This window comes from Schistocerca cancellata, chromosome 12 (genome assembly GCF_023864275.1).
Source record: "Schistocerca cancellata isolate TAMUIC-IGC-003103 chromosome 12, iqSchCanc2.1, whole genome shotgun sequence".
NCBI lineage: Eukaryota > Metazoa > Arthropoda > Insecta > Orthoptera > Acrididae > Schistocerca > Schistocerca cancellata.
Genome location: NC_064637.1, coordinates 144,427,705 through 144,455,699, shown reverse-complemented (window position 1 = coordinate 144,455,699; position 27,995 = coordinate 144,427,705). Strand labels below are relative to the sequence as shown.

Genomic DNA, 27,995 nt, shown 5'->3' with positions numbered 1-27,995 from the left:
GTCATCGCCATACTGGAGTGATGGTATGAGGTGCCATTGGTTACACGTCTCGGTCACCTCTTGTTCGCATTGACGGCACTTTGAACAGTGGACGTTACATTTCAGATGTGTTACGACTCGTGGCTCTACCCTTCATTCGATCCCTGCGAAACCCTACGTTTCAGCAGGATAATGCACGACCACATATTGCAGGTCCTGTACGGGCCTTTCTGGATACAGAAAATGTTAGACTGCTGCCCTGGCCAGCACAATCTCCAGATCTCTCACCAATTGGAAACGTCTGGACAACGGTGGCCGAGCAACTGGCTCGTCACAATAAGCCAGTCATTACTCTTGATGAACTGTGGTATCGTTTGAAGCTGCATAGGCAGCTGTACCTGTACACGCCATCCAAGCTCTGTTTGACTCATTGGCTAGGCGTATCAAGGCCGTTATTACGGCCAGAGGTGGTTGTTCTGGATACTGATTTCTCAGGATCTATGCACCCAAATTGCGTGAAAACGTAGTCACATGTCAGTTCTAGCATAATATATTTGTCCAATGAATACCTGTTTATCATCTGCATTTCTTCTTGGTGTAGCAATTTTAATGGCCAGTAGTGTAAATCAAAAAGAAAAGTAAGGTTTGCAAATTTAATTCTTTTCGTTTTCTTTCTACGTTCTCGGCCACAACCGACACAAAACATACCAAAAATTGGGGAATCCTTATGTAACAAAAACAAAGAAGTTGCACCACATAACAACCTTTTCTTTTTGTTTTTGTAGTTTTCAGGTATAATTTTCCATACATCAAACACATATCGAGGGACACCATTTTTTACTCTTTTTTGTCGTCATCTGAGTCGTTGGGATCTGAAATGTTGTACATGCTATGCCATTTGAACTAAAATAGAAAAAGAAATGTTTTCGTTTATTTAAAACTGTTATTTGCCTTGTGCAGCAAGTGTGTATAACGAAAAATGTGCGGCAGCTGTACTGTAGGGCAGAGACGCTGCACCTTTTGAATTCATGACACTGATAGCCAAGATGGCCGCGCTAGAATGAAAGCACGCCCAATAGAGCATACTGTTAATACAACTACTCATACATTTGAAAAATGTTTACTATTTAGCACACAATAAGAAACTAATCATGATGCTGAAAAAGTTTTGTAGGGATATTTATAAAATTACCTTAGTTATTCCCCCTGAGCTTATGTAAAGTCTCCTCGATCGAAACGTAAACACTTTTGTTATGGGCCAGCATCCACTGAGCAACTACAGTCCTGATACGCGCACGCTCTGTCGGCTACGAGGGCTGCGCAGTCTATACCGCATGTGGCGCGTCTCCCAGTTTTACCCTGCAACAGAAATCGACACTACAGTATGCATGCACTGACCAGAGAGATGTAAGACAAAACACTCACACACACCACGAGGAGGGGGTTAATTGCGTGTGGGGGAAGACCACTCTTTCTAACTAGGTGGCTTTGTAGAGCCTGCGGGGTCTACCAGCTAAATGTGCCACATACGCTGAAGAGCCAAAGAAACTGGTACACCTGCCTAATACCGTGTAGGAACCCCGCGAGCACTAAGTGCCGCAACACGACGTGGCATGGACTCGACTGATGTCTGAAGCAGTGCTGGAGGGAACTGACACCGTGAATCCTGTACGGATGTCCATAAATTCGTAACAGCACGAGAGGGAGGAGAGTTCCTCTTAACAGCACGTTGCAATGTTCATGTATGGGGAGTTTGGTGGCCAGCGGAAGTGTTTAAACTCAGAAGAGTGTTCCTGGGGCGACTCTGTAGCAATTCTGGACGTGCGGGGTGCCGCATTGTCTTGCTGGAATTGCCCAAGTGCGTCGGAACGCACAATGGACATGAATGGATGCAGCCTCTGTCGGTCCATTACGGCCAGGGAACATCAGCTGGTACGTACTTTACAATTCAATAAACTCTACCAACAGCCGTATACTTTAGGTTATTTTATTTCGAACGCACAACGGTTGGGATTCACGGTATCCAGTTTTAAGGCGCTATACGATAAGCTCGTTGATTTGAAAAAAGCGTATGGGGCCTGAAGATGGCAAAATGAATTGCCAAAACTGGTTGCGTTCAAGGTAATATAAAATAACCTAAAATATACGGCTGTCGGTAAAGTTTATTGAACTGAAAAGTGAATGGATGCAGGTGATCAAACAGGACGCTTACGTACGTGTCACCTGAGACTTTAATGAAAGAAAATATATATATATATATATATATATATATATATATATATATATATATATATATATATATATATATATATATATATATATATATATATAATGAATGGATGAAAATGTGGAAGAAATGGTTTTTAAATATTTTTGTTATTTACTCTTTCAGTACGAACTTTGTTGTAGAACCCGTTATTTACGTGTGGTAATAAAAATTCATTTAGACAGAATTAAGCACATTTAAAATTACGTGAACCTTAGCAACCCTCTCATGCTGATAAATTCACACTAACTGATTAATAACATTTATGACATTGAAATTTGTATGAATTAATTTTATTTTTACTTATTTCGGCCTTGGCACACATTTTCTAAATGCAGTGGTTTTTTAAATATTTACTGAATTCTTTCCCGGCGTTAGCTATGGAACACAAGACTGTCTCTATTAGCATAAAATGGTTAAATATTGCCGAGCCGACCTGAACGTTTAATTATCATTGACAAAACACACTTCACTAAACGTTTAAGTTATTTGCTTTAGAAATTGAAAGAACCAACAGATTAACAACTTCAACGTTAATTATCCGCCTATGAATGCACAAATGTAAAACCAGTAATAAATTCCGTCAGCCTCAGGATCGCTGTAAAAGAAAAATATTTCGTAATTCACTGCTAATTTTACCTGCTCCCGATTTACGGGTTTAGTTAATTTATAGCGAAACAATTTTTTAAATGTGCCGTCGCTGCAAATCGTTCTGTCGCGGCACAGCCCAGCAACACCAACGATAATCGCTAAAAATGCTGAAAATTCTTTAAAGAAATATTATAGATGACATGGGCAAGCTAATTTACATTAGTAATACACAAGTTTGATAAATTATAATGTATTTAGACCATAACAATAATTAAAATTACACACCTTTATAATTTCTCCTCTAATGGCGGCTAAAGATAGATACAGACAAAAGAAGTCTACTCATTCATATAATGCTACGTCACAGGTACCTCTCTCACTCAGCTCTCGAGGAAGACGACAAAGAATGCACATTATGTAGTGCTTTTTATACTACTGCTGATTTTTAATATCTCTTTGTAATCTTACAACATTATTTTCCTCTGTGGCTATATTTTACATTTTTTTATCGCAGATATTAACATATTTCGTAATTACATTATTATACTAATAATAATGTAATGTAGTCAAATTAAATCGGGTGATGCTGAGGGAATTAGATTAGGAAATGAGACACTTAAAGTAGTAAAGGAGTTTTGCTATTTAGGGAGTAAAATAACCGATGATGGTCGAAGTAGAGAGGATATAAAATGTAGACTGGCAATGGCAAGGAAAGCGTTTCTCAAGAAGAGGAATTTGTTAACATCGAGTATAGATTTAAGTGTCAGGAAGTCGTTTCTGAAAGTATTTGTATGGAGTGTAGCCATGTATGGAAGTGAAACATGGACGATAAATAGCTTGGACAAGAAGAGAACAGAAGCTTTCGAAATGTGGTGCTACAGAAGAATGCTGAAGATAAGGTGGGTACATCACGTAACTAATGAGGAGGTATTGAATAGGATTGGGGAGAAGAGAAGTTTGTGGCACAACTTGACTAGAAGAAGGGATCGGTTGGTAGGACATGTTTTGAGGCATCAAGGGATCACAAATTTAGCATTGGAGGGCAGTGTGGAGGGTAAAAATCGTAGAGGGAGACCAAGAGATGAATACACTAAGCAGATGCAGAAGGATGTAGGTTGCAGTAGATACTGGGAGATGAAGAAGCTTGCACAGGATAGAGTAGCATGGAGAGCTGCATCAAACCAGTCTCAGGACTGAAGACCACAACAACAACAACAATTACATTATGAGTATAGAAATATTACAATCATAAATACATCGAGAATATTATTACAGAAAATATTACAATAATAACGAACGTCCTTTATACAAAATTAAGTAATATTTTTTGTTAAACAATTACAGTACATACGAATTGCTTCATAGCGGCGTACATAGTACAATTAAATGTCATTTCATTTTATTAATAGCGTGCGTGCTGCCAGGGAACGTTACAAGACTCATATCTAGACATATCAGGGGTCCCATATTACTCCACCTGCACCCCCCCCCCCCACACCACTACACAGCCTCCATCACCTTGAACAGTCCCGTGCTGATACGCAGGCCCCATGGATTCATGATTTTGCCTCCATACCTGCACACGTCCATCGATTTGATACAATTTGAAACGACACTCATCTGGCCAGACGGCGTTTTTCCAGTCACCAACAGTCCGATGTCGGTGTTGACAGGCCCAAGCGAGGCGTAAAGCTTTGCTCATGCAGTCATCGAGGGGACACGAGAGGGCCTTTGGCTCCGAAAGCCCGTATCGATGATGTTTCGTTGAATGGTTTGCATTCTGCCACTTGTTGATGGCCCAGCTCTGAATTCTGCGGCAATTTGCGGAAGGGTCGCATTTCTGTCACGTTGAAAGATTCTGTACAGTCGTTTTGGTCCTGTTCTTGCAGGATCCTTTTCCGGCGGCAGCGAAGTCGGAGGTTTAATACGAGGGCAGTTCAATAAGTAATGCAACACATTTTTTTTCTCGGCCAGTTTTGGTTGAAAAAACCGGAAATTTCTTGTGGAATATTTTCAAACATTCCCGCTTCGTCTCGTATAGTTTCATTGACTTCCGACAGGTGGCAGCGCTGTACGGAGCTGTTAAAATGGCGTCTGTAACGGATGTGCGTTGCAAACAACGGGCAGTGATCGAGTTTCTTTTGGCGGAAAACCAGGGCATCTCAGACATTCATAGGCGCTTGCAGAATGTCTACGGTGATCTGGCAGTGGACAAAAGCACGGTGAGTCGTTGGGCAAAGCGTGTGTCATCATCGCCGCAAGGTCAAGCAAGACTGTCTGATCTCCCGCGTGCGGGCCGGCCGTGCACAGCTGTGACTCCTGCAATGGCGGAGCGTGCGAACACACTCGTTCGAGATGATCGACGGATCACCATCAAACAACTCAGTGCTCAACTTGACATCTCTGTTGGTAGTGCTGTCACAATTGTTCACCAGTTGGGATATTCAAAGGTTTGTTCCCGCTGGGTCCCTCGTTGTCTAACCGAACACCACAAAGAGCAAAGGAGAACCATCTGTGCGGAATTGCTTGCTCGTCATGTGGCTGAGGGTGACAATTTCTTGTCAAAGATTGTTACAGGCGATGAAACATGGGTTCATCACATCGAACCAGAAACAAAACGGCAATCAATGGAGTGGCGCCACACCCACTCCCCTACCAAGAAAAAGTTTAAAGCCATACCCTCAGCCGGTAAAGTCACAGTTACAGTCTTCTGGGACGCTGAAGGGGTTATTCTGTTCGATGTCTTTCCCCATGGTCAAACGATCAACTCTGAAGTGTATTGTGCTACTCTTCAGAAATTGAAGAAACGACTTCAGCATGTTCGTAGGCACAAAAATCTGAACGAACTTCTCCTTCTTCATGACAACGCAAGACCTCACACAAGTCTTCGCACCCGAGAGGAGCTCACAAAACTTCAGTGGACTGTTCTTCCTCATGCGCCCTACAGCCCCGATCTCGCACCGTCGGATTTCCATATGTTTGGCCCAATGAAGGACGCAATCCGTGGGAGGCACTACGCGGATGATGAAGAAGTTATTGATGCAGTACGACGTTGGCTCCGACATCGACCAGTGGAATGGTACCGTGCAGGCATACAGGCCCTCATTTCAAGGTGTCGTAAGGCCGTAGCATTGAATGGAGATTACGTTGAAAACTAGTGTTGTGTAGCTAAAAGATTGGGGAATAACCTGGTGTATTTCAATGCTGAATAAAACAACCCCTGTTTCAGAAAAAAAATGTGTTGCATTACTTATTGAACTGCCCTCGTATTTTACCGGATACCTGATACTCACGGTACATTCGTGAAATGGCCGTACAGGAAATCCCCACTTCATCGCTACCTCGGAAATGCTGGGTCGCATCGCCCACGCACCGACTGTAACACCACGTTCAAACTCACTTAAATCCTGATAACCTGCCACTGTAGGAGCAGTAACCGATCTAACAACTGCGCCAGACACTTGTCTTATAAGTGCGTTGCCAAAAGCAGCGCCGTATTCCGCCTCTTTACATATCTCTCAAATGGTTCAAATGGCTCTGAGCACTATGGGACTCAACTTCTGAGGTCATCAGTCCCCTAGAACTCACAACTACTTAAACCTAACTAACCTAAGGACATCACATACATCCATGCCCGAGGCAGGATTCGAACCTGCGACCGTAGCGGTCGCGCGGTTCCAGACCGTAGCGCCTAGAACCGCTCGGCCACAATGGCCGGCACATAACTCTGTATTTCAATGGACATGCCTATACCACTTTCTTTGGCGCTTCAGTGTAGCTGTTTGTTCAGCCAGAATACGAGGAAAGGCTCCACTGTGTATGGAGGACGAAAATCCTTTCTGTTTGGGTGCTGAATGTACCCACACCGAGCGAGTCCTGCTAAATATGTCACATGGCTGTTTGATTGCCCAGAATAGAAGGAAAGGGTCCATTGTGCATGGACGAAGAAAATCCTGTGCCTACCCATTTGGGGTCAATGCAGCTAAACATGCCACATGGCTGTTTGTTCACCCAGAATATGAGGAAGGATCCGTTGTGCTGGAGGCAGACAACCCTTTCTGACTAAGGCGCTTTACCAGCTAAATGTACCACTTGACTGTTTGTTCGCTCAGAATATAGGAATGTGATTAGATTAGTTTTTCGTTCCATAGGTCCGTGCTGACGAGATCCTCGTGGATGTGGAACATGTCAGATTTTTTTTAAGCTGAAATAACAATACCGATAGTTTGAGTATATACAACACATAATTTTTTTAAGCTGAATTAAGAATACTAATAGTATGAGTATATACAATGCATAATTTTTTAAGCTGAATTAACAATACTAATAGTATGAATATATACAATACATCGTTTGTTTCTATTAAAAAATTCGTCAATGGAGTAGAAGGAGTTGGCCACTGGTAAGTCTTTCAAGCTCCTTTTAAACTCCTTTATTTGTAACTAAATTTTTTATGTTTGGTGTCAAATTATTGAAGATGAGTGTTTCTGATAGTGGACCCCTTTTTGAACTAAAGTATGTGCTTTTAAGTCCTTGTGCAGATCATTTTTGTTCCTGGTATTGTTTGTATGAACTGAGCTGTTTGTTGGAAAAAGAGATATATTATTTAGGACAAATGTCATTAAGGAGTAAATATTCTGAGAGGCAGCAGTTAGTATACCCAGTTCTTTGAAGAAGTTTCTACAGGACGTCCGCGAATTTACTCCACAAATAATACGTATTACATGCTTTTGGACTCTGAAAACTTTTGTTTGACTTGAAGAGTTACCCCCAAATATTATACTATATGACATTACGGAATTAAAGTAGGCAAAGTATGCAAGCTTTTTCATTTTTATGTCGCCTATGTCTGCTAACACTCGAATTGCAAATACAGATTTGTTAAGGCGTTTCTGCAGTTCTGTAGGGTGCTCCTCCCAACTGAATTTATTATCAAGTTGTAATCCCAGGAATTTAAGACTGTCAACCTCTTCTATCTGCTCTTCTTCATACTTTATGCATATGCTGGGTGGAAACCTCTTACAGGTTCTGAATTGCGTATAGTGAGTCTTTTCGAAGTTTAATGTGAGTGAGTTGGCTTTAAACCATTTATTAATATCCATGAAAATACCATTAACAGACCTTTCTAGAACTACACTCGACATACTATTTATTGCAATCCTTGTGTCATCTGCAAACAAAACCAACTCTGCTTCCGGCAGTGTAACTCATGAGAGATCAGACACTCGGTGACCAAAATGGTACTGAAACAGAGGAGGACAGACTAAAGGCCGAAATACTAAATGTCCTTTTCCAAAGCTGTTTCACAGAGGAAGTCTGCACTGTAGTTCCTTCTCTAGATTGTCGCACAGATGACAAAATGGTAGATATCGATATAGACGACAGAGGGATAGAGAAACAATTAAAATCACTCAAAAGAGGAAAGGCCGCTGGACCTGACGGTATACCAGTTCGATTTTACACAGAGTACGCGAAGGAATTTGCCCCCTTCTTGCAGCGGTGTACCGTAGGTCTCTAGAAGAGCGTAGCGTTCCAAAGGATTGGAAAAGGGCACAGGTCATCCCCGTTTTCAAGAAGGGACGTCGAACAGATGTGCAGAACTATAGACCTATATCTCTAACGTCGATCAGTTGTAGAATTTTGGGACACGTATTATGTTCGAGTGTAACGACTTTCCTGGACACTAAAAATCTACTCTGTAGGAATCAGCAGGGGTTTCGAAAAAGACGATCATGTGAAACCCAGCTTGCCCTATTCGTCCACGAGACTCAGAGGGCCATAGACACGGGTTCCCAGGTAGATGCCGTGTTTCTCGACTTCCGCAAGGCGTTTGATACAGTTCCCCACAGTCGTTCAATGAACAAAGTAAGAGCGTATGGACTATCAGACCAGTTGTGTGATTGGATTGAAGAGTTCCTAGCTAACAGAACGCAGCATGTCATTCTCAATGGAGAGGTGTCTTCCGAAGGAAGAGTGATTTCAGGTGTGCCGCAGGGGACTGTCGTAGGACCGTTGCTATTCACAATATACATAAACGACCTTGTGTATGACATCGGAAGTTCACTGAGGCTTTTTGCGGATGATGTGATGGTATATCGAGAGATTGTAACAATGGAAAACTGTACTGAAATGCAGGAGGATCTGCAGCGAATTGACGCATGGTGCAGGGAATGGCAATTCAATCTCAATGTAGAGAAGTGTAATGTGCTGCGAATACATAGAAAGAAAGATCCCTTATCATTTAGCTACAATATAGCAGGTCAGCAACTGGAAGCAGTTAATTCCATAAATTATCCGGGAGTAGGCATTAGGAGTGGTTTAAAATGGAATGATCATATAAAGTTGATCGTCGGTAAAGCAGATGCCAGACTGAGATTCATTGGAAGAATTCTAAGGAAATGCAATCCAAAAACAAAGGAAGTAGGTTACAGTACACTTGTTCGCCCACTGCTCGAATACTGCTCAGCAGTGTGGGATCTGTACCAGATAGGGTTGATAGAAGAGATAGAGAAGATCCAACGGAGAGCAGCGCGCTTCGTTACAGGATCATTTAGTAATCGCGAAAGCGTCACGGAGATGATAGATAAACTCCAGTGGAAGGCTCTGCAGGAGAGACGCTCAGTAGCTCGGTACGGACTTTTGTTGAAGTTTCGAGAACATACCTTCACCGAGGAGTCAAGCAGTATATTGCTCCCTCCTACGTATATCTCGCGAAGAGACCATGAGAATAAAATCAGAGATATTAGAGCCCACACAGAGGCATACTGACAATCCTTCTTTCCACGAACAATACGAGACTGGAATAGAAGGGAGAACCGACAGAGGTACTCGAGGTACCCTCCGCCACACACCGTCAGGTGGCTTGCGGAGTATGGATGTAGATGTAGATCATTAATGTACACAAGAAAAAGCAATGGCTCTAAGATGGATCCTTGTGGGACACCACATGTAATTTCTTCCCATTCTGATGATGACTGATGACTTAATTCACTAGTCCCTTGCACTGACACCCTTTGTTTCCTGTTAGTGAGCTATGACTTGAACCATTTTCCAGCACTGCCCGTGACACCATAGAATTCTAATTTATAATTAATATTTTAAACATAGCTGCACAACAACAACGGTTCCACGTAATAAAATTATAACAGCCGACCAGTTGCAATGGATAAAGAGATTCTTTACCTAGGTTTAGACATATATAAATTTGTCTTCTTCAGGAGGTAGCCTAAGGAGAGTGAACATCATTGCTTACATTAGGAAAGTATGAAACTTAAGCCAAGAATAAATTTTAACACAAATTAGAGAACTCTTGCATTACAGAAATATGATAACAACGACTGGTACTTACAATTTTACATTAGTAAGGACTAATGTACCGTCGCCGTTTTTACAAATGTCGGGATAGACCCATTTGTCAAAAATGAAATATAGCCCTAGAATTAGGGTTTGTCACGTACATATAAAATAGTACATGGACTGAGTGTAATCGGCGAGCGTAGTTACTCTGAAACCAGGGCAGATGGCGCTCGTGGCGAGAAACGTGCCAATTGGCGTACAAAGGCAACGTGTAAATTATCAGTATTAATAACGTCCTTAGGTAAAGTAACAATAAAAAAGGAAGGAAATTAACACTCCCGTTATAACAGTATGGGAGCATTGGTACAAATGATGTAGTTATACATCAAAAAAGCAGGTGGCGCTTACGCCGAGAAACTTACGCCTACTGGCATATACAGCCAAAATATAAAAAATTACATTACTATATTAGTGAAGCCCACAAACGGTATACAGGGTGTTACAGAAAGGTACGGCCAAGCTTTCAGGAAACATTCCTCACACACAAATAAAGAAAAGATGTAATGTGGACATGTGTCCGGAAACGCGTAATTTCCATGTTAGAGCTCATTTTAGTTTCGTCAGTATGTACTGTACTTCCTCGATTCACCGCCATGATTTCATACGGGATACTCTACCTGTGCTGCTAGAACATGTGCCTTTACAAGTACGACACAACATGTGGTTCATGCACGATGGAGCTCCTGCACATTCCAGTCGAAGTATTCGTACGCTTCTCAACAACAGATTCGATGACCGATGGATTGGTAGAGGCGGACCAATTCCATGGCCTCCACGCTCTCCTGACCTCAACCCTCTTTACTTTAATTTATGGGGGCGTTTGAAAGCTCTTGTCTACGCAACCCCGGTACCAAATGTAGAGACTCTTCGTGCTCGTATTGTGGACGGCTGTGATACAATACGTCATTCTCCAGGGCTGCATCAGCGCATCAAGGATTCCATGGGACGGAGGGTGGATGCATGTATCGTCGCTAACGGAGGACATTTTGAACATTTCCTGTAACAAAGTGTTTGAAGTCACGCTGTTACGTTCTGTTGCTGTGTGTTTCCATTCCATGATTAATGTGATTTGAAGAGAAGTAATAAAATGAGCTCTAACATGGAAAGTAAGCGTTTCCGAACACATGTCCACATAACATATTTTCTTTCTTTGTGTGTGAGGAATGTTTCCTGAAAGTTTGGCCGTACCTTTTTGTAACACCCTGTATATGTCAGAACTTCAAAATTGACATTAATGGCTCTTGTCAAGAAAGAATTACGAACACTGGTACACGATCCTGTTAATACACATTCATAGGGAAAACCAAAATTTTAGAGCCAGGCAAAATCACATAAGGACCGATGTAGTAGCAAACATACATCGTGAGAAAACCACCATTACATAACGGGTAGTGAGCTTAAAACATTGAAGGTGCATCATAGCTTCCTGAGGAAGTAAACCACTAAGGTTACCAGCATTAATGTTATACCATAAACAGTACAGGTTTAAAGCCTTCGAAAAATTGTCTACAAGCAAGGTTGAACTGGTCGTTCAGTATATTGCCGTCCTTGAGCTCAAGATGTTTGAGAATTTGTAACTCTTGCCACAGATCTAATCTACGCCCTTTCACTTCTCTGTGTAGGATAACAGTGTCTTCTAAATGTTTAGGCGTATGACTGGCTATCAGGAGGTGTTCAGCAAAAGTAGAACTTAATTAATAATTGGGGGCACGTGTCCGCAGTGGAAGCCGCGAGCCTGGACAGCAGCAACGGGAACAGCGGCGAAGGCGAGGACGACGACAACGGGAACCACGTGAGCTCGGGGGCGGCGCTGACCGGGGGCGGCTGCAGCTCCAGCGGCTCCAGCAGCAGCGTCCACTCGGAGGAGGAGGGCCGCGCCTCGGGCTGCAGCCACTCCGAGGGCGACTCGGACGCCACCACGGCCAGCTACTCCAGCCTGGAGGACGACGACGCCGCCGCAGACCGCGACAACGGCAACGACGCCGCCGCCGCCGCCGCCGCCGCCGCCACGCTCGCCCCCGGCCTGGGCCCCACGCCCGCCTTCCAGGTAGAGATGGGCAAAACTGTTCTTTTCAGAGATCGGATCAGAACTGTTCACTCCCTGAAATGAACTAGCTCTTTTTCATGACTCACAACTCATTCACAATAGAAAATAAATGGAAGGCACATTGCCCTTTAAACTTGGTTTATTCCAGTACTATACCTGTATTTTGATCTTAATTGATCCTATTTTGAAGTAACACAGATAATGAGTAAGAATTTTGTATTGTTTATTGAAATTTCCACGATATGACAAAGTTTTTGATTATTGATTTATTTTGCACTATTGTGGTTTTTTGGGTGATCGGAAAATGTTGTAACTTGAGATTTACATTAACAATGTATTTGGCTACAATGTATTAAAATTTCATTAACCTCGTACAAATACATCACAAGCCATATATTTTTAAAGTGAACGTTTCCTTCCGAAGACGCCTAAAATCGCAAAATCCGTACTACAATAAGAAAAAAATATATAAATTTGACTGTAAGACCAAAGTGCTGCATATAGTCTTACGCAGAATAAAACAAGGAAAATATTGGTGTATCACATTTTGCTATACGTTTATCGGTTCGCTCGTAATTGAAGCGTAAATTCGAGTGTCCATAATAAAAAATCCTATAGTAAGAGGAGTCGTCAGGAACCTCATCTGATCAGTTTAAACAAATAAAAATAAAATAAAAACAAATGATGTATACATAACATAATTATGTAATATACATACCGGTATTACTATGAAGAACAATATCCAGTATAGACGAACTCCGATGCAGAGGCGCTGAGTCAAGCAGGTCGAGCCGCGACCTGTATTACTGCGTGAGCTAAGACCGCAGAGACCAGAGTGACACCTGAGTTGCTTTGCTCAATGCTCTGGCTAGAGTCGAGAATGGTGGGGTGAGCGTTGAGCGGGCTAGTTCCGAGGGTGGGGGGAGCGGTGAACTCACCCGCTCCAAGACAAATCGTCCGTTCCCTTGCGAGCAGGTTGTTGCAAGTAGTTCCCGTGTTATCCGCTAGGTGGCTCTATGTCCTGTTGCTCGCATCAACTGCCCAGAGGGCAGGACGTGCGACTGAAACGATCGCCGACAGAGTGCGATGCGAAGTTAAGCTGCGCCAGACACTGCACGCGGCAGACGACGCACAGAGACGGCACGGCATATGTGAAACACAAAATCCAGTGGGGCACTGCACAATGCAGGCAGCCAAGGCAGAAGCAGGGCAGAGGCCAGCGCTGGCTGTGTTGTGTGGCGTGCACTGTGCTGTGACCAGCAGAGGCGCCGCTGATCTGCTCCGACTCTCTGTCTCTCTGTCTCTCTCTCTCTCTCTCTCTCTCTGCTGTGGGAAACGTGTGGAGCTACCGTTCTTTTTTTCTGAATCACTGATTGTTCACTCCTTTGAAAGATTCAACTCTATGAATCAGTTCAGGAGCGGATCCCCCATCTCTACTTCCAGGTGCGTCGCACGGCAGCCCGCCATTTAACTGAAGTGTTCGATTCCACTCGTATTTACTAAAATGGTATCTGTTCTTTCGGACAAGCAGCCAGTTAAAGTGAAATTACAATGAAATGAACAGCCTTAGCTGCTTACGGGCGTTGACATACGTCAACGGGGACAGATGAAAATGTGTGCCCCGACCGGGACTCGAACCCAGGATCTCCTGCTCACATGGCAGGCGCTCTATCCATCTGAGCCACCAAGGACACAGAGGATAGCGAGACTGCAGGCATTTATCTCTGTCCTGCCTCCCGCCAAACCCACATTATCAACGTATTGTTCCGCACTACATTCGTAGTGCCCCCGCCCATTATACTCATTACTCACGGCGCGTTGCCGATTCCCGTGAGAGTTCGGGCACTGTTTGCGCATTCGCACAGAAGAAGAAGATGGTCAACCGGCCGGTGAGCTGTAACTATATATTTACTAAGATGGTATCGGTTCTTTCGGACATGTGGATTTCGCGGGAGGCGGGAGGCGTGTTGTGGAACGTGATCGCTGTGATCATCGTGGCACCTTTGTCGAACCATATTTAGCTTGTTTCAGCGTACGGCCACGTGGAGGCTAGTTGACATCGTCACTCACTTTGTTTTGCCCAAATGTTTTTAGTGTAAACACAACGCTGGTTACGTATTGTAGTCATGCTGAGCAAAACGCGTTTCGAGAATTTATTCTCGCTGTCAAGTGCAGCATTTACGTATGTATTTTTTGTGATGTTACACAAACAAACAATGTGAGTGCTAGTTTGCGTGTGTATGTGTGGTTTTCTACATAACTGATGAGGCATAGTACCTGATGACAAAAAGACGAGTACAGTGCAAGAGACGCAGAATAACACATATTCAAACACTATACAAAATACTTATGTACATATTTGCACTTGACAACGAGGAAAAATTCTCGAAACGCGTCGTGCTAAGCATGAAAAAATACGTAACTAGTGCAGTATTTCATTAGTTAATGAATTGATACTTTCCAAAAGCATCAATTATGACGTTTGAAATTAAAAATTCTCGAAACACATCGTTAAGCATTACAAAATACGTAACTAGTGCAGTATTTCATTATATAATTAATTAATGACAGCTGTAGGCTTTTCAAAAACATCGATTACGACGTTTGAAATTAAGTCAAACGTTTCCACTTCCCAGACAGCTATCAATTCCAGTTACATCAGCGGTTTTTATTAGATAATAAACCTTTAATAAAAAAAAGTCCATAACAAGTCTTTTGATGCCTGTTATGTACATACATCATACATAGAGTGCAAGGGTATATCCTATACGTAAATTTTACAAAGTATCATACGTTGTCTTATCGGAATTTAAGCTCAATTACATGGGGACTTAAAATAACTGTTTATATTTCGTATACATTTGCACAAGCTAGAAAAATATTTCTAGTGACGTAACCAGATATTTGCAATTATCTCACAAACGACTTGTTTACTCAAACGTATTTGATTCTTCTACCGTCTGTTTTCAGCCGTATTAGTATTCACTACTAATTGCGACACACCTTGTATATATAGCCTAATAACAAAAATTTTATTACATTTATAAATAAATAATAAATGTATTGTGGCTCAGAGCTTATTGCAAGTATTTTCAGCTGAGCCCATTTGACCGGCGGTCATGTCAGTTTAAATCGTTGGTGCTGTCTCCTCTGGTCGAATCCAGGTGTACCGTGTGATTTTCGTCTCGTACGACACACACGGCTCTGTGTCATCCTTTTTGGTTGCACACACAAACATTTCCACCACCTTTATCAATTTTCAATTACTTTCATGGAAAATCACTTATAATTTAACTACGAGGGTAATCCCAAAACTAAGGTCTCCTATTTTTTTTTATAAATACAGAACGTCAGCAGTAGAGGGTAGGAGTCGGGGCAGACCGAGGAGAAGGTACCTGGATTCGGTTAAGAATGGTTTTGAAGTAATAGGTTTAACATCAGAAGAGGCACCAGTGTTAGCACTGAATAGGGGATCATGGAGGAACTGTATAAGGGGGGATATGCTCCAGACTGAACGCTGAAAGGCATAATCAGTCTTAAATGATGATGATGATGATGATGATTGAAGTGTTGGCAGAAGAGCCAACACCTTGTAGCTAGAGGAGGCCGAAAGGCACGCGTTAAAGCTCACGCAGACTGGCGTGAGGTCTGGAACAGTTAAGGGAAATTATAGTAGCAAATAAAGTACGAAGCTCTTGGAATACTTAACTTTAATCCACTATTGGAGAACATCGGTCTGACGGTACAGGCATCCATAGATAAATATTAAATGATATTGGCGCCTTGCTAGGTCGTAGCAATTGACGTAGCTGAAGGCTATGCTAACTATCGTCTCGGCAAATGAGAGCGTATTTGTCAGTGAACCATTGCTCGCTAAGTCGGCTATACAACTGGGACGAGTGCTAGGATCTATCTCTAGACCTGCCGTGTGCCGGCGCTCGGTCTGCCATCACTGACAGTGGCGACACGCGGGTCGGTCGTATACTAGCGGACCGCGGCCGATTTAAAAGCTACCACCTAGCAAGTGTGGTGTCTGGCGGTGACACCACATTGATGATGATGATGATACAGAACGTCACACTGTTATGAAGAGTGCTTCACGCGCAGTGTGTAAACATGCGCACGCCACGCTGAGGCGATCGGTCTTGGCTTGGCAGCCGATGAGAATGGAGCTCCCGTCGGATGTTACCGCCAAGTGCGAATTGCGCGCAGTTATTCGGTTTCTGAACGCAAAGGGCACTGCGCCGATTGAAATCCATCGCCAATTGACGGAAGTGTATGGTGGATGACAAAAATGATCGTAAGTGGTGTAGAGAGAGTGCAGCTGGTCGGACCGAAATCCACGACGAACAAAGGAGCGGGAGACCGTCAGTTTCTGAGGAGACAGTGTTGAAGGTTGAGCAAAGAATGCGTGAAGATCGGCGGATCACCCTGGATCATCTCTGCACGTTGGTTCCTGAGGTTTCCCGAAGCACCGCTCACAGAATTTTAACGGAAACACTGAACTACCGGAAGGTGGGCGCAAGACGGGTGCCACGCATGCCGACTGAGGACCACAGGCGGCAACGAGTTGACGCTTCCCGCGCATTTCTTCACCGCCTTGCAGCCGAACAGGACAACTTTCTGGACTCAGTTGTCACGGGTGACGAAACATGGGCATACCACTAAACACCTGAGACCAAGCAACAATCACGCCAGTTCATAACTTTCTGAACAGCATGGCGACGAGCTGGTAGGACATAGGCATACAAAAACTGCCACAGCGTCTACAAAAATGCATCGACAGAAATGGCGATTATGTCGAAAAATAGCTAAATGTTCAAGCTGTAAACTGATGTAGACCATTGTAGAAATAAACAGGTCTCTGTACTTATAAAAAAATAGGAGACCTTACTTTTGGGATTACCCTAGTACTTACTTGAGAGTTTTCTTTACATATAAAATTAGATGCTTGTTTCTATTTCTATTCAAGCTTCTCCGCTGGATATCCTAATAGTTCGTAAACTGAAGAACTGAAAATTTAAATTAATAAAACAGAAATTCCTAAAAAATTTTCCTTTTATTCAGTTTCATACCACAATTTTATTGAAGCTAGAACGGTACAATAGGTCTACCTCTTTTTGCTCTCACTAATAGCTTTTAAAGATCTCAGGAATTAAATGATAACGAGCTATTCTTCCTTTTAGTATTTAGCACTGGAATGAAACTCATGAATTTATTTCTGTTACATTTATGGAGAACTTAATTAGAGAAAAAATAACCCACTTCTACGATCAACGCAACAGATCTATTTTTAAGAATTTTACCGTGAGCCCACATAAGAGGAACTTATGTGAGAGGAGGAGGGCAAACGAAATGATAGAAGTAACATAAATATTCCTATGGAGAACATAAGTTGAGAGAAAAAATATCCCATATCCACGATCAACGGAACTGATGCATTTTTAAAAATTTTACCATGAGGCCACATAAGAGGAACTTATATGAGGGGTGGAGGGGGGGGAGGGCAAAAGATATGTTACTTCTGTTTAAAATTTTCTCGAACCAGCTCTAGTTCTTGTATATCTTACAGGACACATAATTTTCAGTAATACTGTACATCATTATTATTAAACCTATTTACAAAATTTTCTTTATAACAAGCCGTGCAGTGCACACGTTAATTAGTAAAAAAAAAAATACATAGAGTCACTTTTTTGTACTTTTGTATCTGTCTATCGGCAGTGCACATAATGTCGCTTCCTGAAATTAAGTAGCTCTACTGAGCATCTGTCCAGAACTAATATTCAGAATTTCATGATACCATAATACCGCTGTGTATGCCAGTCAGGTTCCTTTCAGAGTATGCTGATAAAATATAGCTCCATATTTACCAATTGTATACAACAGCCTGCTCACAGAAAGATCCGTACCTAAAGACTGGAAAATTGCTTAAGTCACACCAACACCCAAAAACGGAAATAGGAGTAATCTGCTGAATTACAGGCCCATATCACTAACGTCGTTTTGCAGTAGGGTTTGGAACACTACGAATTACCTCGAAGAAAACGATTTATTGACATATAGTCAGCACGGATTCAAAAAAATCGTTGTTGTGGAACACAACTTGCTCTTTATACTCACTAAGTAATGAGTGCTATCGACAGGGGATGCCAAATTGATTCTATGTTTTTAGATTTCCAGAAGGCTTTCGACAGCGTTCCCCACAATCGTCTTCTAATCAAACTGCCCATGGAATATCGTCTCAGTTGTGCGACTGAATTCGTGATTTACTGGTAGAAAGGCCATAGTTCGTAGTAATAGACGGAAAGTCATCGAGTAAAACAGAACTAAGATCCGGCGGTCCCCAAGGAACTGTTAAGATGTATGAGACAGGCGAAATACCCTCAGACTTCAAGAAGAATATAATAATTTCAATCCCAAAGAATGCAGGTGTTGACAGATGTGAAAAATACCAAACAATCAGTTTAACAAGCCACAGTTGCAAAATACTAACGCGAATTTTTTACAGACGAATGGAAAAACTAGTAGAAGCCCACCTTGGCGAAGATCAGTTTGGATTCCGTAGAAATACTGGAACACGTGAGGCAATACTGACCTTACGACTTATCTTAGAAGAAAGATTAAGGAAAGGCAAACCTACGTTTCTAGCATTTGTAGACTTAGAGAAAGCTTTTGACAATGTTGACTGGAATACTCTCTTTCAAATTCTAAAGGTGGTAGGGGAAAAATACAGGGAGCGAAAGGCTATTTACAATTTGTACAGAAACCAGATGGCAGTTATAAGAGTCGAGGGACAGGAAAGGGAAGCAGCGGTTGGGAAGGGAGTGAGACAGGGTTGTAGCCTCTCCCCGATGTTATTCAATCTGTATATTGAGCAAGCAATAAAGCAAACAAAAGAAAAATTCGGAGTAGGTATTAAAATCCATGGAGAAGAAATAAAAACTTTGAGGTTCGCCGATGACATTGTAATTGTGTCAGAGACAGCAAAGGACTTGGAAGAGCAGTTGAACGGAATGGACAGTGTCTTGAAAGGAGGATATAAGATGAACATCAACAAAAGCAAAACGAGGATAATGGAATGTAGTCGAATTAAGCCGGGTATTGCTGAGGGTCTTAGATTAGGAAATGAGAAACTTAAATTAGTAAAGGAGTTTTGCTATTTGGGGAGCAAAATAACTGATGATGGTCGAATTAGAGAGGATATAAAATGTAGACTGGCAATGGCAAGGAAAGCGTTTTTGAAGAAGAGAAATTTGTTAACATCGAGTATAGATTTAAGTGTCAGGAAGTCGTTTCTGAAAGTTTTGTATGGAGTGTAGCCATGTATGGAAGTGAAACATGGACGATAAATAGTTTAGATAAGAAGAGAATAGAAGCTTTTGAAATGTGGTGCTACAGAAGAATGCTGAAGATTAGATGGGTAGATCACATAACTAATGAGGAGGTATTGAATAGAATTGGGGAGAAGAGGAGTTTGTGGCACAACTTGACAAGAAGAAGGGACCGGTTGGTAGGACATGTTCTGAGGCATCAAGGGATCACAAATTTAGCATTGGAGGGCAATGTGGAGGGTAAAAATCATAGAGGGAGACCAAGAGATGAATACGCTAAGCATATTCAGAAGGATGTAGGTTGCAGTAAGTACTGGGAGATGAAGAAGCTTGCACAGGATAGAGTAGCATGGAGAGCTGCATCAAACCAGTCTCAGGACCGAAGACCACAACAACAACAAGAAAGTCATCAGAAGACAAAAACGAATTGCAAAATGATTTAGATATCTGTATGGTGCGAAAAGTGGCAATTGGCCCTGAATAAAGAAAAGTGTGAAGTTACTCACAAGAGTACTAAAATAAATCCGCTAAATTTCGATTACGCGATAAGTCACACAAACCTAAAGGCTGTAAATTCAACTAAATACTTAGGGATTACAATTACAAATAACCGAAACTAGAACGATCACATAAATAGTGTTGTGGGTAGAGCAACCCAGAGACTGCGGTTCATTTTCAGGACACTTAGAAAGTGCAAAATGGTTCAAATGGCTCTGAGCACTATGGGACTTAACATTTGTGGTCATCAGTCCCCTAGAACTTAGAACTGCTTAAACCTAACTAACCTAAGGACATCACACACATCCATGCCCGAGGCAGGATTCGAACCTGCGACTAGAAAGTGCAACAGGTGTACTAAAGAGACTGCTTACTCCACGCTTGACCGCCCTATTCTAGAGTATTGCTGGGTGGTGTGGAATCCGCATCAGGTGAGACTGACGGATGATATCGAAAAAGTACAAAGAAGGGCAGCTCGTGTTGTATCATCGCGAAATAGGGTAGATAGTGCCACAGACATGATACGTGTATTGGAGAGGCAATCTTTAAAGCAAAGGCGTGTATCATTGCGACGGACCTTCTCATTAAATTTAAATCACTAGTTTTCTCCTCCGATTGCTAAAAAAATCTGTTGGCACCCATCTACGTAGGGAGAAATAATCATCATAATAAAATAAGAGAAATCAGGGCTCGTACAGAAAAATTTAAGTGCTCGTTTTTTCGTGTTAGTATTTTGCAGCTGTGGCTTATTAAACATGATTGTTCGGTAATTTTCACATCTGTCAACACCTGATTTCTTTGGGATTGGAATTATTATATTCTTCTTGAAGTCTGAGGGTATTTCGCCTGTTTCATACCTCTTGCTCACCAGATGGTAGAGTTTTGTCAGGACTGGCTCTCCCAATGCCGTCAGTAGTTCTAATGGAATGTTGTCTACTCCGGGGGCCTTGTTTCGACTCAGGTCTTTCAGTGCTCTGTCAAACGCTTCACGCAGTATCGTATCTTCCATTTCACCTTCATCTACATCCTCTTCCATTTCCATAATATTGTCCTCAAGTACATTGCCCTTGTATAGACCCTCTATATACTCCTTCCACCTTTCTGCTTTCCCTTCTTTGCTTAGAACTCGGTTTCCATCTGAGCTCTTGATATTCATACAAGTGGTTCTCTTATCTCCAAAAGTCTCTATAATTCTCCTATAGGCAGTATCTATCTTACCCCTAGTGAAATAAGCCTCTACATCCTTACATTTGTCCTCTAGCCATCGCTGCTTAGCCATTTTGCACTTCCTGTCGATCTCATTTTTGAGACGTTTGTATTCCTTTTTGCCTGCTTCATTTACTGCATTTTTATATTTTCTCCTTTCATCAATTAAATTCAATATTTCTTCTGTTACCCAAAGATTTCTGCTAGCCCTCGTCTTTTTACCTACTTGATCCTCTGCTGCCTTCACTGCTTCATCCCTCAACGCTACCCATTCTTCTTCTACTGTATTTCTTTCCCCCATTCCTGTCAATTGTTCCCTTATGCTCTCCCTGAAACTCTGTACAACCTCTGGCTTAGTCAGTTTATCCAGGTCCCATCTCCTTAAATTCCCACCTCTTTGCAGTTTCTTCAGTTTTAATCTACAGGTCTCTACTGGCGGGAGGCGTGACAGAGATAAATGCCTGCAGTCGCGCTATCCTCTGTGTCCTCGGTCGCTCAGATGGATAGAGCGTCTGCCATGTAAGCAGGAGATCCTGGGTTCGAGAGTGGAACGGTAGAGAGACAGCTTGAAAGTGGTTCAATGAACCCTCTACCAGGCACTTTATTGTGAATAGCGGAGCAGTCATGTAGATGTAGGCGTAATCAAATTATGTTACCAGCATGTGAATAGTTTATACACCGATAAGCCAAAAGATTATGAACACTGCCCACCACGATGTTGAGTGCGAGCTAGTGGCTTTGTGTGCATATAATGTGGTAAAGCATGAATAAGGGGCGATCAAAAATTTTCCGTTCAAAGGTCAGAACTGGTGTGCCAGTCAGGCAGAATTGCCGTGTGAGTTGAGGCAACCACCCTACTGAGGCAACAGGCTGAAGATACCCGGTTCGTGAAACAGTGCGTCCTGCTCCGTGAAGAAGTCGGTAACTGTCCGCTGCACACCCTCGTCCACCAGGAATCGTCCACCGTTCAAGTCCGTCTGCGTTACGACACTTGCCACGCGGGGACATGCGTTGTCAGGAAACTCCAGCACCTACTCTCACAGTTTTCTCGGACATTTTATTCAGAGTACGCGAAGGAACTTGCCCCCCTTCCGGCAGCGGTGTGCCGTAGGTCTCTAGAAGAGCGTAGCGTTCCAAAGGATTGGAAAAGGGCACAGGTCATCCCCGTTTTCAAGAAGTGACGTCGAACAGATGTGCAGAACTATAGACCCATATCTCTAAAATCGATCAGTTGTAGAATTTTGGGACACGTATTATGTTCGAGTATAATGACTTTCCTGGACACTAAAAATCTACTCTGTAGGAATCAGCAGGGGTTTCGAAAAAGACGATCGTGTGAAACCCAGCTTGCCCTATTCGTCCGCATGACTCAGAGGGCCATAGACACGGGTTCCCAGGTAGATGCCGTGTTTCTTGACTTCCGCAAGGCGTTTGATACAGTTCCCCACAGTCGTTTAATGAACAAAGTAAGAGCATATGGCCCGCATCTCGTGGTCGTGCGGTAGCGTTCTCGCTTCCCACGCCCGGGTTCCCGGGTTCGATTCCCGGCGGGGTCAGGGATTTTCTCTGCCTCATGATGGCTGGGTGTTGTGTGCTGTCCTTAGGTTAGTTAGGTTTACGTAGTTCTAAGTTCTAGGGAACTGATGACCATAGATGTTAAGTCCCATAGTGCTCAGAGCCATTTTAAGAGCATATGGACTATCAGACCAATTGTGTGATTGGATTGAAGAGTTCCCAGATAACAGAACGCAGCATGTCATTCTCAATTGAGAGAAGTCTTCCGAAGTAAGACTGATTTCAGGTGTACCGCAGGGGAGTGTCGTAGGACCGTTGCTATTCACAATATATATATAAATGACCTTGTTGATGGCATCGGAAGTTCACTGAGGCTTTTTGCGGATGATTCTGTAGTAAATCGAGAGTTTGTAACAATGGAAAATTGTACTGAAATGCAGGAAGATCTGCAACGAATTGACGTATGGTGCAGGGAATGGCAATTGAATTTCAATGTAGACATGTGCAATGTGCTGCGATTACACAGAAAGAAAGATACTTTCTCATTTAGCTACAGCATAGCAGGTCAGCAACTGGAAGCAGTTAATTCCGTAAATTATCTGGGAGTAGGCATTAGGAGTGATCTAAAATGGAATGACTATATGAAATTAATCGTCGGTAAAGCAGCTCCTGGATTAATGATGATGCTTGTATCATCAGCAGACAAGAGTCAGTTTAGCTTCTTGTTTCGGAAACATTATGTGATCAAATGTATCTGGACACCCCCAAAAACATACATTTTTCATGTTAGGTGCATTGTGCTGCCACCTACTGCCAGGTACTCCATATCAGCGACCTCAGCAGTCTTTAGACATCGTGGGAGAGCCGGATGAGGTGCTCAGTGGAACTCGCGGACTTTAAACGTGGTCAGGTGATTGGGTGTCACTTGCGTCATACGTCTGTACGCGAGATTTCCACACTCCTAAACATCCCTAGGTCCACTGTTTCCGATGTGATAGTGAAGTGGAAATGTGAAGGGACACGTACAGCACAAAAGCGAGGTGAGAAAACTTAGCCGGCCGGGGTGGCCGAGCGGTTCTAGGCGCTACAGACTGGAACCGCGAGACCGCTACGGTCGCAGGCTCGAATCCTGCCTCGGGCATGGGTGTGTGTGATGTCCTGAGGGTTAGTTAGGTTTAAGTAGTTCTAAGTTCTAGGGGACTGATGGCCTCAGAAGTTACGTCCCATAGTGCTCAGCTCCATTTGAGCCAATTTGAACCATTTTGAGAAAACTTAGATTTCATGGTCAAGCGACTGCTCATAAGTAACACATCACGCCAGTAAATGCCAAACGACGCCTCGCTTGGTGTAAAGAGCATGAACACTGGACGATTGAACAGTGGAAAAACATTCTGTGGAGTGACGAATCACGGTGCACAATGCGGCGATGCGATGGCAGGGTGTGGGTATGGAGAATGCCTGGTGAACGTCATCTGCCAGCGTGTGTAGCGACAACAGTAAAATTCGGAGGCATGGTGTTATGGTGTGGTCGTGTTTTTCATGGAGGCGGTGTTCTGCACCTTCTTGCTTCCCAATATTGAAGAGCAATTCGGGGATGCATCTTTCAACACGGTGGAGCACCTGTCCATAATGCACGGCCTGTGGCGGAGTGGTTACACGACAATAACATCCCTGTAATGGACTGGCGTGCATAAGAGTCCTGACCTGAATTGTACAGAACATATTTGGGATGTATTGGAACGCCGACTTCGTGCCAGGCCTCACCGACCGACATCGATACCTCTGCTCATTGGAGCACTCCGTGAAGAACGGGCTGGCATTCCCAAGAAACCTTCCCAATACCTGATTGAACGTATGCCTGCGAGAATGGAAGCTGTCATGAAGGCTAAGGGTAAGCCAACACCATACTGAATTCCAGCATTACCGATGTAAGTCGTTTTCAGGCGGGTGTCCGGATACTTTTGACCACATAGTGTAAGAAGGAAATTTTTCAGCATGTACACTCCTGGAAATTGAAATAAGAACACCGTGAATTCATTGTCCCAGGAAGGGGAAACTTTATTGACACATTCCTGGGGTCAGATACATCACATGATCACACTGACAGAACCACAGGCACATAGACACAGGCAACAGAGCATGCACAATGTCGGCACTAGTACAGTGTATATCCACCTTTCGCAGCAATGCAGGCTGCTATTCTCCCATGGAGACGATCGTAGAGATGCTGGATGTAGTCCTGTGGAACGGCTTGCCATGCCATTTCCACCTGGCGCCTCAGTTGGACCAGCGTTCGTGCTGGACGTGCAGACCGCGTGAGGCGACGCTTCATCCAGTCCGAAACATGCTCAATGGGGGACAGATCCGGAGATCTTGCTGGCCAGGGTAGTTGACTTACACCTTCTAGAGCACGTTGGGTGGCACGGGATACATGCGGACGTGCATCGTCCTGTTGGAACAGCAAGTTCCCTTGCCGGTCTAGGAATGGTAGAACGATGGGTTCGATGACGGTTTGGATGTACCGTGCACTATTCAGTGTCCCCTCGACGATCACCAGTGGTGTACGGCCAGTGTAGGAGATCGCTCCCCACACCATGATGCCGGGTGTTGGCCCTGTGTGCCTCGGTCGTATGCAGTCCTGATTGTGGCGCTCACCTGCACGGCGCCAAACACGCAATCGACCATCATTGGCACCAAGGCAGAAGCGACTCTCATCGCTGAAGACGACACGTCTCCATTCGTCCCTCCATTCACGCCTGTCGCGACACCACTGGAGGCGGGCTGCACGATGTTGGGGCGTGAGCGGAAGACGGCCTAACGGTGTGCGGGACCGTAGCCCAGCTTCATGGAGACGGTTGCGAATGGTCCTCGCCGATACCCCAGGAGCAACAGTGTCCCTAATTTGCTGGGAAGTGGCGGTGCGGTCCCCTACGGCACTGCGTAGGATCCTACGGTCTTGGCGTGCATCCGTGCGTCGCTGCGGTCCGGTCCCAGGTCGACGGGCACGTGCACCTTCCGCCGACTACTGGCGACAACATCGATGTACTGTGGAGACCTCACGCCCCACGTGTTGAGCAATTCGGCGGTACGTCCACCCGGCCTCCCGCATGCCCACTATACGCCCTCGCTCAAAGTCCGTCAACTGCACATAGGTTTCACGTCCACGCTGTCGCGGCATGCTACCAGTGTTAAAGACTGCGATGGAGCTCCGTATGCCACGGCAAACTGGCTGACACTGACGGCGGCGGTGCACAAATGCTGCGCAGCTAGCGCCATTCGACGGCCAACACCGCGGTTCCTGGTGTGTCCGCTGTGCCGTGCGTGTGATCATTGCTTGTACAGCCCTCTCGCAGTGTCCGGAGCAAGTATGGTGGGTCTGACACACCGGTGTCAATGTGTTCTTTTTTCCATTTCCAGGAGTGTAGTTAGCCTGCATACATCCAGATCATACTCCGCAAGCCAGCTAATGGTGGGTGTCGGAGGGTACTTTCGGTATCACTACCCGATCCCTGCAACCCTGTTCCGCTCGCAAATAGTGCGTGGGAAGAATGACTGTCGGCAAGCCTCTGTATTGTCTCTAATTTCTCGAATTTTTTCCTGGTGGTCAATACGCGAGATGTATGTGGGGGTAAGTAATATGTTGCCCGACTCCTTCGGAAAAGTGCTGTCTCGAAATTTCAATAATAAATCTCGCCATGATGTGCAACGCCTCTCTTGTAACGTCTGCCAGTGGAGTTTCAAATGGTTCAAATGGCTCTGAACACTATGGGACTTAACACTTCTGAGGTCACCAGTCCCCTAGAACTTAGAACTACCTAAACCTAACTAACCTAAGGACATCACACACATCCATGCCCGAGGCAGGATTCGAACCTGCGACCGTAGCGGTCGCGCGGTTCCAGACTGTAGCACCTAGAATCGCTCGGCCACTCCGGCCGGCAGTGGAGTTTGTTAAGCATCTAAGCAACGCTGTCTCACCAGCTAAACGATTCTGTGATGAAACGCGCCGCTCTTCGTTGGATGTTCTCTATCTCCTCTATCAGTCCTATCTGATAGGGACCCCAGACAGATGAATAATACTCAAGAATCGGGCGACCAAGCGCCTTATAATCCACTTCTTTCATGGATGAGTTACATTTCCTTAAGATTCTTCCGATGAATCTGAGTCTGCTTTTCCCGCTACCTGTTGTATACGATCATTGCAGCTTTCAAATGAAACCACTGCATACAACACACACGTTTGCAGATGACTTTTGGAGTGCAACCGGTCTGCCACGCCTCTGTTCTACCTCCATGATTTCCTTCTGCCTGTCTGAAAAACTAAACATCCTGTGACGCAGTAGAAAGTTCCACATTAGATGTATACTATTTCATGGCAAAGTAGGCTCGCCTAGTGTGGCAATCTTTCTGCAGCCGCCATTGGAGGTCTCCAAACAAATCTCAAGTGTGACGATTTTGATACAACGGGCAAAGCACAAAATACTTCCACGTATTGAGGGAACACTGAAAAACAAACGTTACATCGAGTTGGCTTTATATCCCTAGGCAGTGCCTCTCCTACAGACTAATTTCAGCAGAACAGTGCCCAGCCATACGGAACAGTCAATCTGAGAGCCTTCTTTGAAGAATGAAAGGAGCTTCTCTTTTCTGCCCCATACACTCATCCATCAACTACACTCATGCTCATAAACAAAGGATAATGCTGATACATGGTGAAACAACGCTCTGGTGGGCGGTTTGCGGGTTTAAATCACCTCGGGATATGACGATGCCGTGCATTTGACCTGCGGTCGTCGCACGGTGGCGCTGGCAGCAGTCCACATACGCAGAGGTGTGTTGGTGCATGTCAGAGTACGGTGCAGCGAGTAAGTCTGCAGACGTTTTTAGACGTGCTAATGGTGACTGTGTGTTGAAAATGACTCAAAGAACACATATTGATAACGTTATGAGGGGTAGAATACTAGGGCGACTGGAGGCTGGTCAAACACAGCAGGTCGTAGCACGGGCCCTCCGTGTGGCAAAAAGTGTGACCTCAGGATTATGGCAACGATTCCAGCAGACAGGAAACGTCTTCAGGCGCTACAGTACGGGACGTCCACAGTGTACAACACCACAAGAAGACCGATATCTCACCATCAGTGTCCGCAGACGCCCACGTAGTACTGCAGGTAGCCTTGCTCGGGACCTTACCGCAGCCACTGGA

General features: G+C 44.0%; 1 long non-coding RNA gene and 1 other non-coding gene across 2 annotated transcripts in view; one reads left to right on the top strand and one right to left on the bottom strand.

Annotated features, from left to right (window-relative positions):
- Window positions 1–11,976, top strand: part of LOC126109823 (uncharacterized) — a 66,682-nt gene extending 54,706 nt beyond the window's left edge. Inside the window, exon 3 of the long non-coding RNA XR_007523735.1 lies at window positions 11,914–11,976. This is a non-coding gene — a long non-coding RNA (uncharacterized LOC126109823). The remainder of the gene's footprint in view (window positions 1–11,913) is intronic.
- Window positions 11,977–13,856: 1,880 nt separating this feature from the next.
- Window positions 13,857–13,930, bottom strand: Trnat-ugu (transfer RNA threonine (anticodon UGU)). Its single transcript has one exon. It is a non-coding gene; the product is annotated as a tRNA-Thr (tRNA).
- Window positions 13,931–27,995: the final 14,065 nt, after the last annotated feature.